The sequence below is a fragment of the Cynocephalus volans genome, chromosome 16 (genome assembly GCF_027409185.1).
Source record: "Cynocephalus volans isolate mCynVol1 chromosome 16, mCynVol1.pri, whole genome shotgun sequence".
In the NCBI taxonomy this organism is placed as follows: domain Eukaryota; kingdom Metazoa; phylum Chordata; class Mammalia; order Dermoptera; family Cynocephalidae; genus Cynocephalus; species Cynocephalus volans.
The window spans coordinates 68,229,251-68,245,698 of NC_084475.1; positions in this window are offsets into that span (position 1 = coordinate 68,229,251).

Consider the following 16,448-nt stretch of genomic DNA (forward strand, 5'->3'; position numbering starts at 1 on the left):
TTCAAATCAAGGACATTTTCTCATCTACCATCAATAAATTCTGGAGTGATGTCCCTGAAATATTACAAAATAAAATGGTATCATGGAAAGATTTGATTTTGCTTACGAAATTGTGTACTAAGGCAAGGAAAACACTTTCTTTCAGTAAAGAGACAAAATCCATACGACCCACTCACAGCTTTGTAGTAATGTCAATAAATATTTTCAGAAATTGTAGTGATAATAAAAATATTTTTAAAACATCTTTAGTTAACAACAAAACAACAAAAATAACATTCCCTCATATCTTAATTGCAGATATATTTACATGGGATTTCATTTGGAAGTTTCAAGCTTTCATAAATTCTGTTCCCAATGTCTACACTGCTACATGGAGTTAAAGAAAATGAAAAACCAATTAAAAACTAAAACATAATTTCAATAACATAACATCTCTTAAAACCTCAGTGCCTGGAAAGATGAAATAAAACTAATTTCGAGGTGATTTTTCAAGCAGTGAGCTTTTAATGTCATCCTTTTTCTAATATATAAATTCTTTGATTTCTAGTGGTCACTGTTTGATTGAAAGTAATGCATATTGTGTCTTTAAAAACTAAAGACATAGCCAATTCATTTCAAAAGATTACTTTGAAGATGTCTACTTAGAATCATTTCTGATGTTCAAAGAAATAATATCCACATGGAACTTGGGTACATATGTCTCTATCAATAGGATAATTTGCCACAAGCAATTATAGAGTGTACATTTAACAGAGTCCTGCCTTCAGAATTTTCGGACTGCTAAACCAGTTTCCCTTGTCAGTTACAACGGTGTAAGTTACAGGGACAATTAAGACCTATTAAGCTTAAACGACCCTTCCAACTTCCTCAGTGATATTTTTACATTTAAAATGATGAAGGACCACTAAAGACAAATGATTTGCAGAAAGTATGATATATGAAAGTAAAAATTTTGAATTCTAATAGCTATCTCTGTAAACATCCAGTCACAACTATTTTTCGGGTAATTTGTATATATCATATAAAATTATGTCTGAACACTCCAATTGACTTTAAATAAATGTATAAATTGATATTTAAAAGCTTGATTTTGAAACAATGTGGAAATACATTATTCTTAAGTGTTAATTCTTAAATTATTTTTTAAATAAAATAAAAATTTGATAGAAAACTAAGTTATTTTCTGCTTTATAATATTATGTATTTTCAGAAATAATTATTTGTAAAATTATTAATATTATTAATTACTAATTAATATTAGAGAAATATTATTTATAAAATTAAACAAAAATATGGCCACTATCTATGTTTTCTAAACTATGTAGCTTTTTAATTTATGAATTTAATAATCTGTTCTTGAACCTAATTTCTAGTTTGCTTGTGCTAGCCTAATGTTTCCCAAAATATAAACATGTAATTATAGAAATTTACAAAAGAAAAATTGGTTTTCATGATCCAGTAAGTTTAAAATATTATGGTTAACATTAAGTAAGCTAGTTTACTGTAGGACCTTTCTATGACTTTAACATGCTAATATGCATCACAAATCTTTTCTGGGGTGTATTGCATAAAACATTGCCTAAGAAGAGGTGACCTTAGTCTGCTTTTTTATGAAGCATCACTCTAGACTAGAATTTGCAGAAAACATATCAGTAAATGTGGATTTAATTACAAATCATGAAGTGACTTATTTATATTCGTGTATACGAGTATATATGTGTATATATCTGTGTGTAGGTGTCTACATATAATTTACGTTCCCAAGTGTGGCAGAAGCTGTTAGTTGTTGATGGCAATATCTATTCTATCCTTCTTCCTTGATAATATTCAGTTTTTAGCTGGGCACACTGCCACGTAAAATAGTCTACGTTTACCAGCACACTTTATGTGTAAGAAGTGTGATATAATAGCTTTTGGGAAAGCATAAAAGATAGCTGATATGTGCTCCTTGATGCTTCTGTGTTTTTCTTCCATGATGCTACCTTAAGCCCAGAGATGTTATGTATCTGGAGCAGATACATGCTGCTGTGGGATTTCCTTTATTCACTCGCCACTCTACCATCTCCAGGATGTGACCCTCATCCACACAGCTCAAAATGCCTCCTTGTTCTGAGAATTTCCTTACCCTCTGAACAAGGCTTAGACTTTTAGCAGCCGTGTGTCTACATTGTAATGTAGTTATATTTACTAATATCCACTAGGTTAGTAAAGTTCTCACTCCCTGAATTTGAGAATCTGTTATATAGAAAGAGGAGATTTTTAATTGACCACCGATTGGAATGAAAGCTTGCTAGGGTTGACCCACCAAATCACATTCCTGGGCATCCCTTAGTTGCCCTGGCTTCCTACTTCTTGAGGCTTGACTATTCAATAAATTTATTGGATGTCCTTTCTCTGACTAAGGCAGCCAGAATTGGTTTCTGTTATTTACAACAAAAAGAACCCAATTAATACTATTAGATTTGATTAAGATATAATGAGTTTGAAGGAAAGATACAACACAAAGATAAATTGCATCTCTGATGGTTAATTTTATGTGTTAACTTGAATGGGCCATGGAGTGCCCAGGTTAAACATTCTTCCTGGATGTGTCTGTGAGGGTGCTTCCGGACAAGATTAGCATTTGAATCAGTGGACTCAGTAAAGTAGACTGCCCTCCACAGCGTGGTTAACTATCATCCAATACGCTGATGACCTGAAGAGAACAAAAGGTGGAGGAAGGAGGAATTTACTACTTTTTTATTCTGCCTCACTTTTTGAGCTAGGAAATCTCATGACAACTTCTCCTGCCTTTGAACTTGGATTTACACCATGGGTTCCTCTGGTTCTCAGGCCTTTGTACTCATGCTGAATCTCATAGCCAGCTTTCTTAGATCTCCAACTTGCAAATGACAGATCGTAAGACTTCTCAGCCTCCATAATCCTGTGAGCCAATTCCTCATATTAAATCTCCTTTTATATATATCTTCTATTGATTCTGTTTCTCTGGAGATCCCTGACAAATACAGTATCTAACAAACCATTGGTTAAACAAAAATAAAATTTAAGAAATCAGCCCATGAAACATAGATCAGGGAAGCATTTGTATTGATGCAGCAATTCAAACCCCTTCCTGTTCCTATTCTCATTCCCAGTGCTTCCAATAATCCTGGCACTCATAAATAAACAACTTTATTATTTAACATGCCTACAAACAGGTTATCCTGTCCTCGTGTGTCTCTTTCTTCATGAGCATCTGCCAGATTACCTTCCCAAAACCGCATTCGTCATTTCAGCCAGAAAAACATCAATGTCTTCCTCTTGCCCATCAAATCACTTTCAAATTCACCTCCTGGCTTTTTAGTATTTTCATCATCAATCTCTGTACTAAATGTCTATTCAAAAAGATCCTTGTTCAAATTCCTGTTGATAGGCCTAACAGAGCTTAATTATCACAATATATTTGATGATTTTTTTTCTTTTCTCTGAGGAAAAAAAAAGGTGGAAATAATTTATGACTGTTAATTATTCCCAAGTCACATAAAATCTGTGTGCAATTTTGTGTGAAAGATACATTCCACATACTTGCAATAAATGGACTATGTAATAGTTGCAGAATCTTTGTGAGAAGTCACTGTTAAAAATTTCTACCAGCTCGTAGTTAAGGTAATTACTGAAAGGAGAGAGTAACCTGCTCACTGAAATTTCCTCATATGAGATAATGACCTGTTTGGGGAAGTCATCACTGTCAATCATTTCTACCACAGAAAAGGTTATAGAAAGGACCAACATCCTTTCTTTTCTTTAAAACAGCAAAACTCTCTATCCACTCTCCCAAAAATGTCATAGTCCCAATTCTTCCACTTTAAAAGCAGAGAGCTAGCATTGAAACCAACTTGGCAACATCTGAAAGCTGCATAGTAAACTTTCATGCATTGGACAAAAAATTAGTAGAAATGCATTTTACTGATCATCAGGTCCTTTTTATTTTAAATTTTTGCCTCATTGCTTATATTTTTAAAAATTGAAATTAGGCCTACTCTTGTAAAGAGAGTCACTCCAATTTTGACCAGTATCTAACACCGCACCCTACTTTCATTCTGAGCCAACTCTAGGAGAAAAGTAATTGGGGCAATTACTCTGGATCCTAAACTTTGAGGATATCTAAGTCTTAGGATCTTACCAAAACAAAAGTAAAAACCTTTTATAGATTCACTCATCCCACTAACCTGTCAAAATCACAAAGATACTACTGTAGGAATTCTATCATTACTCCAGTCTTCTAAAATAGCAGCTATTATGAGGTTCCCTTTTCCCATTCACTGCTAATCTTCATGTTACCTTTAATCTACTGCTAAAGTGATGAAGCTAACCAGGTCATGTTCTCCTAGCCATGAAAAACGTAGGGCTGGCTTTGGTAGCCCAAAACTTACGAATTCCTAACAATAACCTTGGAACTATTGTGCTCTTGACCAGTCTGCAAATTCTTTTCCAACTCTAGCCATGAAAAACGTAGGGCTGGCTTTGGTAGCCCAAAACTTACGAATTCCTAACAATAACCTTGGAACTATTGTGCTCTTGACCAGTCTGCAAATTCTTTTCCACCTCTAGCCATTCTTTATGCCGTTCTCTTCCTACTAAATGCCCTTATTCCACTCTCTAGTTATCACAGTCAAGCCAGTCCTTCAAATGGCCAGTCCTATCACAACTGGTCCTAATCTCTCCAGCCCATATCGGCCTCTTTCTGTTCTGTTACCCCATTGCACTCAGAGGAAGAACCTCACAAACTACCTCTACTTTCTACTCAGTTTTCTTTATTTGTTATTTCTGTTTTGTTTTGATTTTTGGTTTTTTGTTGCTGTTGTTGTTTTTACCAGATTGTAAATGCCTAGGTGAAAAATCTAGACTCTGCCTTCCTAAAGCAGCAGGAAATCACTGCTCAGTCAACATCTTTGGTTGGACAATGAAAGGAAATTGCTTTTGTCATCTTAGTCATTGGTATTGATTCAATGACATGCCACATCTGCCTCCTCTCTTCATGGCCAGTACAGATACTACGTACTATATCTCTGTTTGGAATACTCCATGTCCCATACTTTGTGTTTACCCTTCAGGTCTCCAATTAGGTCTTACTTCCTCAGAAAAGCATTTCTTAAGCCCAAGACCAGTTTCTTTATTTGTCTACTGTAGCATTTTTCACAATTGTAATTGTATAATTGGTAATTAGTTAATTACTGCTATTCTGTGGTTCTCAATTATGGGTGATTTTGCCTCACACAGCACATTTGGCAGTGTCTGAAGACATGTTTGGTTGTCACAACTGGGGTCAGTTGGATGCTACTGGCATCTAGTACGTAGTTGCCAGGGACGCTGCCAAGCAACCTACAGTGCACGGGAAAGCCCCACACAACAAAAAATCATACATCTCAAAATGTCATTAAAGCCAATATTTAGGTATCCTGACTAGCTCAATGGCCTAATGTCATTATGCATGCTTTGATGTTCATCTCAATCTATTGGAAATATCATAAGACCCAGCTGTATAAAATTCTGAGATACTGAGGATATTACCTACCACATGCAACATTGTTCCCTTTGAAAAGAGCAAAAGTTTTTTTTCTGAGGAATTGTCATAGTTTTTTATTTTGTAAATCTTTTAAATTATTGTTTTTCTCTGTTATTTTGACTGCTGAAAAATTAGAACTAAATTTGTATCCCACCTATAACAATAATGTATGACTATATGATATTAATTTCTACTAATTTTATTGCTAGTTTTATTATTTCCTCATTTTTATTTTCTTTTATCCAAATGTATTCAATTGTTTCTTTCCTTCTGTCAGGCATGTACAAATTTATTTTTAATGGAGCAATACTCTTACACTTAAACAACTTCCTATCAATCTCAAGGGGGGACAGCCTGTCACTAAACAATGTGCTTTGGATCAATATAGCTTCAGAGAAGGAAATAATAGAATAAATTTATTAATATTTGCAGAGTCAAAGAATAATAACAATGGCCTAAATAAGAAGTGACCTAGGAGGTGATATAGCCAAATCTTTCATTTTACAGTGAAGGGAAAGTTGATTCAAAGAGATTAAATGCATTGTCTGAGTTTACACAGTAACACCAAAATTGCACCCAATTATCTTGACTTCCATTTTTCTGAAAGCTATTTGAATGAATAAACAATAATATAAATTTCTGCCTCCATGTTCTTCAGGTAGCATAGACTTGTGGGCAGTACAAGGAACTACCATGTAGGAAACCAACATCTTAAACTTGAAGGTGCCTGTGATTTGTATAGGAAGAACATGACACTTTCCACTTTAGATTCTATCACCTTAAGCACCTACTTCTCCAGCAAATGACAAATACAAATGTTAGTGATTTCTACAGTATCCTTGGAGAAATAACCACTTTAAATTCATAGATTACTGTCTGATCCTGAGACAGAAGCAGATGCAGGTGCCTCTTACAGAACCTGTTTCAGAGATCACTCTTTTTAAGAAAACTCACATATGTCTAAAATGCACCTCTCTGTAAGTCACACAGGGCATGTCTTACTATCTTAAGTAAAATATGATTAGCTATTCCCCTTAATGTAACATGTTTCACACAACATCACGTGTGCTTTTCTTTTTGTTTTTCCCCACTAATTCATAGGTTTTTTTCAATTTTGGAATTTATGCTGAATTAATCCTGTCATTAATTTCTGTTATAATTTTACATTAGAAAACAATGAGTTCAAGACTTGTCGTTGCTACTTTCCTAGCCTTTAATTCACACTATATCCTAAAGGCAGAAACTGGAACTATTTTCTTATCTACTATATTTCTAGCACAGGGTCTCTTACAAAACAGGTATTCAGTGAAGAGTTATTAAGTGAAATACTTAAAATATGGACAGTCCCCTTAAAATATACTGACAGACGTATCAGTATTTTTCATTCCATTACAAAATATGAAGGGACTTCAAAAAGTTCATGGAAAATGGAATTAAAAGATAAAAATAAAAAATGTAATAAAAAATAAAAACTTTATTTCTCAACATAAGCTCCATCAAGTCCACAACACTTTTGTAAGCAATGATACCAACCATTCTGTGCATCCCTAAAGAACTGAGGGTCCTAGGAATTTAACCATGATGAGGTAGTCATTTTTACATTATTAACTGAAGAAAATGGGTGCCCTTTAAAGACTTTTTAAGATTGATGCTGTGGGTTGAATGTGTCACCAAAGTTTCATGTGTTGAAGACTTGATATCCATTATAACAATGTTAAGAGGGTGGTAAATCCTTATATGTAATTGAAAGGTGGAGCCTTGAAGAAGTGATTAGATTGTGAGGACTGTACTTACATGAATGGGTTAATCCATTGATGTTTACTATGTGGTAATGGGCCTGGTTCTGATGGCTTTAAAGGAGAGCAAGTGAGGAGGTTGTCTCTCTCTTGCTCAGCCATTTGCTATGTGATACCCTGAGCTGCTGTAGAAAAAGGTCCTCATCAGATTTGCCCCATGGACTGTGGACTTCCCAGCCTCTGAACTGTAAGAAACAAGTTCATTTTCTTAAAAATTACCCAGTTTCAGGTATTCTGTTATAAACTATAGAAATAAACTAACACAACTAGGAAACAAGCAAAATGTCAGAAGCCAAATCAAGACAGTAAGATGAATGCCTAATGGTTTCCCGTCAAAACTTTTGCAGAATTGTCCTTGTATGATGAGGGGAATGAGCAGGGGCATTGTTCTGGTGGAAAAGGACTCTCTGGTGAACCTTTCCCTGGCAACTTTCTGCTAAAGCTTTAGCTGATTTTCTTAAAATACACTCATAATAAGCAGATGGTATTGTTCTTTGACCCTCTAGAAAGTCAAGGAGCAAAATGCCTTGAGCATCCCAAAAAAATATTGCCATGACCTCTGCTCTTGACCAGTCCACTTTTGCTTTGACTGGACCACTTCCATCTCTTGGTAGTCATGGCTTTGATTGTGTTTTGTCTTCAAGATTGTACTGGTAAAGCCATGTTTCATCTCCTGTTACAATTATTTGAAGAAAAAATTATAAGGTATTTGAATGAATCAGAAGTAGAAAGAGTATAGAGGGCTTTTTTCCTCTAACACTGTACATTTCAAAAATGTGCCATGGCTCTAAGAGCCTGTGGAACAGGCACACTTATCTTTATTAACCTTCTTAAGTGTTTCTGGTGTGCTTTTGGTCCCTGAATTCTACCATTTACCATCTGAGATACTGAAATGTGAGGGTAAATTACCTACTGGGAAACAGCTTATTGATCTGTTAATAGCAGAATACATACCAATACACCCCAGCACGCTCCCCATCTAATCCAAGTACTTAAATAAAAACTGGACTGAAGAATGTGGCTTAGGCTAAAGGATTTTGTGTCCTCCTTTCAAAATAAAGATGGTCATGGCTGCTTAACCTAAAAAGTCAGAAGGGAAAAGGAGCATTCCCTCATGAGTATGAACCTGAGTCTAAAATTTAAGGCACATAAATCCCACCCACTAGTAAAATTGAGGTAATGAATCCCCATCTTCTGACAAGTCTATCTGGTGCTCACTCCTCTTCTACTCCTCTTCGACTTGGAAGAGAAAGGGTAGACATGAAGAGGGGTGAGCAGAGGGGTAGAAGCCTGGAACCAGGCTGAATGTTGCAGAAAAGGAGTTAAAATATCCCTTACTTCGAAAGAGATGAAACAGGTTAGCAATAAAACTAGTAATCTCATATCTAATCATAGGATAAGGGTTTTAAAAGTAATAAACAACTTCAAATTTTTTTATTGTTTTGCTTCATTTCAAAATAGGCAGCATATATAACTAACCCTGTAAATTGATACTAAATAATAAGTTGATGATACAACTTGTATCCAAACATTTTAAATAGAAAGTAACTCTGCCAGTATCTTATTGGCAAGAATTCTTTTTTAAATTTCCATTATTAAACTTGTATTAAGAAAAACTAAATCACTGTTTTTTTATTAAACCAAAGCATTTATCTAATTTCACATTTTATGATGGCCTGATTCAGAAGCATTGTCTCCTGATTAATAACCCACATTTTTTATTTATAAACCCAAACCACCCAAATGAAAAGTACTTCCAAATCTTTATTAATTATATAGAAATAAAGGACATTTAAAAATAAATTTGACTTAAAATACAACCAGTTTTTGTGTATAAACCGAACAAAAATATTATAAACTGAATTAATTAAAATTTTTTCTTCTAAAAATAATCAAATCTTTCATAACAAATGATTATTTCCAGGAAGCTAAAAGACTGGCTTAAAAAATCAAACACAATTTAAAATGTTTACTTCTGACTATCATCCAGTTTTGTTTTTCTTTCAGAAATGGAGATACGTATAAATCGTATGTGTTTCCTCTCCCCAGTAAAAATGTCAGATCACGTTGTCACTAAAAATAACGCTCTTTTAGACACAATTCCACATACACAGTATAAGGTATTTCCATAGCCATTTCTTTATATTTCTAATTCTTAGAAAACTGTCTTCTTAGAATATTAACTAAGCAAACCAGAACTGAAAATCTTGGGGCTAAAATAAATCTAAATAGCTATAACTAAATGGTACTGATCTAAAAAAGTATTTTTCTTATATGAGCAACACATTATAGATACTTGGCATTCTAGAAAATATAACAAAAGTTTTCCCCCTATTCCTACTTCAGCTGTTTCCATGTGAGCTTTTATTGCATAGTTTAAGAGTAGGTTAGCACTTTCGTTATTAACCACATTTCTCAAGATTTCATAACAGTGTTGAAATTTCTTTTCTACCTTTCTTGCTTCATATTGCAAGAAAATTCAATTATATTCTTGGAGACATGAGCAGACTCATTTAAAGTGTTTTTATATTTCTCTTTTACTATTTTATATTGAAACCAAAACAAACTTTTCTTCCCACAACACAGGAACTAAAATTTCAAGACTCAGCAGGAATAATCAAGCTTATTTTATAATCATTACATAGTCTAACTTTTCTCTATTTCAAATGAATATTTTAAGCAAAAAAAAGACTGAAGAGTAAGCTCAAGAATCATGTTTTTTAAATTTTTATTAAGTAAAAAATTTACTGTCATCCTTTTTTCTCCTTCTGCTGGAATGGCAAAATTTTTGAACCAAGTTGGCAGTACAAAAGAGAATAACTGTAAAATAAAGAAATAAATATGATATAGATAGTTTGTGAAAGATCCCTAACAGATTTCAGAAATAATTACTGATAGCATTTTTTGACACTCTGGAGATATAAAATATAATTTATATAGATACATAATGTCACATATTTTTAATATCTAGCAGACCTTATGCCCCAAAATGTGTAAATATTACTTTCCTTTTTTATATTTTTCATTGTACGTGTTTATGGGATATGGTTTGTCTCAATACATGCATATATTGTATAATTATGTAATCAAAATAGTTAGCATATCTATCACCTGAACATTTATAATTTCTTTGTGGTTATAACATTCAAGATCCTCTTTTCTGGCTATCTTCAACTATACAATACAATATTATTAGCTATTGTCACCCTAGGGCACCAGAACTTATTCTTCCTATCTAGCTGTAAATTTCTACCAGTCTACCAACCTTTCCCCTCTCCCACTCCTCTTCCTTTCCCTGCCTGTGATAACCATTAATCTACTGCCTATTTCTCTCTTTGTTTCCCTCTTTTTAATTTATTTTTCTTAAGTGACCCATGCTACTTGTATATATTTACGAAATACAATATACTTGGGTACATTCATAGTGTGTGCAATGATCACATCAGGGTGCTTAATATATCCATCACCTCATACATTTGTTACTTCTTTGTGTTAGGAACATTCAACATAATCTTGACTAGGTATTCAAAGATACACAGTACTTTGTTGATATCTGTAGTTTCTCTATATTACTATAGAACACTAAATCCCATTTTTTCTATCTCTGTAATATTTTGTATCCACTGACCACCCTCTCTCCATCCCTCACTGTCACTTCCCCCAACCAGTCTCTAGTAACCACTATTCTACTCTCTACTTTTATGAGATCAAATATTTTAGCTTCCACATATGATTGAGAACGTGGTTTTTTCTCTCTGTGCCTGACTTATTTACTTAACATAATTTTCTCCAAGTTCATCCATGTTGCTGTGAAAGGCAGAATTTATTATTTTTTATGGCTGAGTAGTGTTCCATTGTGCATATATACCACATTTTCTTTATCTGATCATCTACTGAAGGACATTTAAGTTGGTTCCAACTCTTGGCTCTTGTGAATAGAGCCCTGATAAACATGGGAGTGCACGTGTCCTTCTGACTTGTTGATTTCCATTCCCTTGTATATATACCCAGTAGTGGGATTGCTAGTTCCGATGGTAGTTCTATCTGTAGTTGTTTGATAAATCTCCATACTGTTTTCAATAGTGACTGTACTAATTTACATTCCTACCAACAATGTATAAGACTTTCCTGTCTCTGCATCCTTGTCAGCATTTGTTATGTTCTATCTTTTTGATAATAGCCATATCTAACTAGAGTGAGATGATATCGCATTGTGATTTTGATTTGCATTTCTCTGATGATTAATGATGTTAAGCATTTTTTCACCTGCCTGTTGGCCATTTGTATGTCTCCTTTTGGAAAATGTCTATTCAGTTCCTTTGCCCATTTTTAAATAGGATTACTTGTTTTTTTACCATTGAGTTGTTTGAGTTCTTTGTATATTCTGGATATTAATCCCTTGTCAGATGCATAGTTTGCAAATATTTTCTCCCATTCTGTAGGTTGTCATTTCACTCTGCTGATTGTTTCCTTTGCTGTGCAGAAGCTTTTTTTGATACAACCATTTGTTAATTTTTGCTTTTTTTCCTTGTGCTTCTGAAGTATTTTTGATAAAAAGTCTTTGCCCAGACCTATGCCCTGAAGTGTTTTCCCTATGTTTTCGTCCAGAAGTTTTATAGTTTTGGGTTTTACATTTAAAGTCTTTAATCCATTTTTTAGTTGATTTTGGTACATGGTAAGAGAAAGGGGTCCATTTTCATTCTTCTACATAAGGATCTCCAATTTTCCCAGTCCATTTATTGAAGTGACTGTCCTTTCCTCAATGTATGTTCTTGGCTCCACTGTCAAAAATCAGTAGGCTGTAGGTACATGGATTTACTTTTGAATTCTCTTTCTGTTCCACTGATCTATGGTCTTGTTTCTGTGCCAGTACCATGTTATTTTGATTACTATCACTTTGTAGTATATTTTGAGGTCAGGAAATGTGATACCCCCCCACACACACGCACACTTTGTTCTTTTTGCTCAGGATTGCTTTGGCTATTCTTGGTCTCTTGCTATTCCACATAAATTTTTGAACTGTTTTCCCTATTTTTGTGAAGTATGTCATTGGTAGTTTGATGAGGATTGTATTTAATCAATAGCATGCTTTGGGTAGTATGGTCATTTTGATGACATTGATTTTTCCAATCCATGAGCATGGGATATCTTTCCATTATTTTGTGTTTTCTTTAATTTATTTAATCAATGTTTTATAATTTTCATTGTAGAGATCTTTCAACTCCTTGGAACATTACTTTCTTACAAGTATATTTGAATATTATGACTACAAAACCCTTTATCTCTTTAATGTGTTAATGTTAATATAGATATTACCAACATGCATATAGAAAAGGAAAAATGCCCATGGATTCATTTCAACTTGCAAAAATAAATTAAAAATAGAAATATATCCTTTTCACATTTGTGCAGTGCTTCATGCTTTGTGCAGTTATCATGGACAGTGCCAGAAGGTAGATTAGAATGTGAAATGAAGAATGAGGGTTGTAATGCGTAAAGATATTCAACCATCAGTAATTCTTCATCACAAATGATTCCTGGGTCGGTGGGTGGTATAATGATCAATATGAAACTTATTAATTATATTAAATTTAGTTTTTGTTTAGCAAAAATTTTCTCATTTTTTAGATGTTTTGAGATTACATACTGGAACACCAACTTCAGGAAGTGTGCTGTTTGGATAGGTTTATTTATTGTTATTATTATTTTTATTGTTATTATTTGAAATACCAGATATCAAGTTTATAAGTGTTTTGCTTTGAACATTGATGATTTTCATATCAAGAAAAGCACTTGGAGTCGATTTCTAACAATTACATCTCAGTTTTAACAAATTTATATATTCTTTATTTTCATTTAAATATCTAAATGAAAGCCCAAGTCTAGTCTAGTTCATGACTCTTTTTAGAACATGCAATACTTTTTACTTTTGTGTAGTTGAAGAAAACTTTCAAAGTAGAATGTGAGTTTTAAAATTATATTCCATTAAGTGTTTTCTTTTTTCTATAGTGGCTTTAAAGTTAAACATAGAAGACAGATGATATTATTACTTCCCTTCCATGTTACAGGAGTTCCTGGATGAGCCGAGTGTTCCTGGAAAAACTAAAAATTAACTTTAGTCTAAGAAAATTAGGTTTATGTTATAGAGTAAATTAGTTTGCTTTCAATAGTGAACTGAAAATATTTCTTTTTTTTTTTTTTTTTTTCTCTGCATTGCCACATCAGACTACAGGAATAAACCCACCATGAAATTCAAAGATCAACTTAAATTGTTATGAAAAAACAGAATCTCTTCGTACCTGTCATTTAAAATTTAAATGTGGTAACATCTTTTATTTCAATTATATGTCTAAGTTGAGTTTATATAGCACAGACACACAGCAAGTAATCTCTCCTGAGAGCTCATTGAAAGCTGACAAAATTATTTCTGGGGTAAAACATTTCTTTTCCCCATAATAATCCTGTCTTAGTAAGTTATATATGTTTGAAAAAGCTGTTCATAGATTTTTTTTAAACCCAATAACAAATTGGGAAAGTGCAAAAGGCCGCATCAGACTCAAATCAAAATTTGTTAGAAGTATTGATTACGGTGAAATTTTTTTATTAAGCCACTTTCAAGGATGAGTTTTCAGTAAAAATCACTAGCTTAATCTCTAATCCATAATAGGATAAAACGATATTGTGTCTGATAAAGCAAAACCCAAAATGGTGGGTTATTTCACACGTGCATTTTGGATACAGTTAATACATTCAGCTCTAAGGTTATTTTATATTTACTACAATATTTAATAATGAAAATATTATGAGACAAATACTTCCAAAAAGACCTACATTACACTAAATTATAATAATTTCAATGCCCTTACTTCAATTTTCTTGATCTTTGTTGATAATTAATATGAAGCTATGAAACCCCACAATTCTTATAATAGCCAAGTCCTTCCAATATTCTTTAATGACTTTCAATTATAATTCTGTTGGTAAAAAAAATTTTTTTTAATTTTCCCTGCGCTGACGTGTGGTTTAGCTGTGGGGAGCCTCAGAGAGAACCGGGCACCGTGAGCAGCGTTCTTACCAAGTTGGTCTAAAAATGAAACAGAATCCGGACGTGGTCCCTACACTGACGGTTACAATAAATTTCAAAATCCGAGCAGGAATTTGAATAGTTTCTTAGAAAACGAACACAGAGTCCGTGCCGGGTGCGGTCAGCAGGGTTGGACGACCGGGCCGCGCCCCACAGGCCCCGCATCACGGGTGCAGCCGCGGGGTGCAGCCCGGGCCCCCGAGCCTGGGGCTGTGGGCTCCGGCGCCAGCCGGAGAAGTGCGCGCCCCGAGAAGTGCGCCCCGAGAAGTGCGCCCCGGAGTGGCTCCGGCCCGTCTTTAGAGTGGACAGGCCCTGGGGCCTTTCCCAGGGATGCAGTAAACAGGAGAATTTAAACAGACAACCAACCAACCAACCAAAGCGGTGAACCGCACAAGCACAAGAAGTTCAGCCTCGCTCCCGCTGGCCTCACTGGCTCTTCACAGACTTGGGATCTCCGAGTCAGCGGCTCTGCTGTTCACTTGTGCAGGCTGAGAAGTGGCTCCCCACCATGTGTGCCCCCTAATGCTGGGCCCTTGGGGTCCTTGTAGAAGCCCAGCTCTCCTTTGCTGAACACGCAGTTACAGGACTTGGGATGATGAAATAGGGGTCAAGTTGAGTACCTCGACCCGGCTCAACTTGGTGCAAAGTTCCGAGCGGCCCCTGCTCCTGGTGCACCTCATGGAGGGCTCCACCACCCTCTTGCACAGACTGGCTGCCAAGCTCAGCATCCCCACCTGCGGCCTGCAGTGCACTCGAGCTGCACCACTGGACAGCACCCAGCGCCTGGCTGCCTGCTACATCGACTGCCTCAGACATGTGCAGCCAGAGGATGGAAGACAGGTCCCCACGCATGTGGACGTTCACGAAGGCGTGTCCAGTCTTGTCTAAATTATATTCCACTCAAACAAGTGCAAATGCATGGAATGACATAGGACATTTTGCCAGTCAGGAGTGGAGTTCAGACAAGACTTGGTGTGTAAAACTGTCTCGTCTATGAACCAAGCATTTACTATATACTTCATGAAACAAAAGCCACGGAGTTTTAAGTACCCTATAGTTTTTGGCCAATATATAAACTAAACTATATAAAAGATATCTTTTTTTTTTTTTTGAGCTATTCTTTATTAGCTCCAGGTATATGAAACCTGTCCCATAATCTATTTCAACATTTGCCGGTCTTTCTTTTTAATGACTTATTTATACTACACACTTTCATTTTTCATATGATTTTAAACTTGTTTGTTTTTCTGACTACAGCAGTATGTGCTTGTGCAAAAATTCAGACAATTTAAAAATGAATTTATATAAAAACCTCACTCAGTTCCCTCAATACTTTACCTTTCTTTCTACAATCTAAGACCATTTCTTGGGTCTCTGTTTTTATTTTAATTCAAATAGCAAACACAAACTAAATCCTCCTGGTCAAAATTTTTCACATGTACATAAAAAGAGATAGATTGTTCATAGGCTTTCTTTTGACTGGAATATACACAGGATTGATTGAGTTATAGGTATTCATGTCTAAGGACACCCCTGTACTTGATTTTGATACTATGGTGGCACTGTGGATGTCCTTAATCCCTACTCTTTTATAATAATCTCTCAATGTGTTACCCTCCTTTCTGTCTCAGAATGGCCAATCCAATTGTTTTCATCCCCGTGACAATTTCAATTCATTGGTAATGGACTTCCAGAGAGCTACCTTGAGAAAGATTCTGAGAATACACCCAGGCTGCATAGGAAGGAGTTCTTTGTTGGATTAGTGAAGTCAGCCCTGTGCCATTGCTCCAATCCATCTTCTATACTACTGTCAGAGTGATCTTTCTAAAGCATAAGTCAGATCATATTAGTGCCCTGCTCAAAAGTCTTCATTTGTTCCCAACTGGCTGGCAAATAAAGTCCAAGATCTTTGAATATTGCCGTTCAAAGCTTGCCCATAATCTGGCTTCAAACATCCCTTCCTGCTTCTCTTCCGTTCCACACCCCTTGTAGAATTACACTACTGACCATCTCTCATACACTA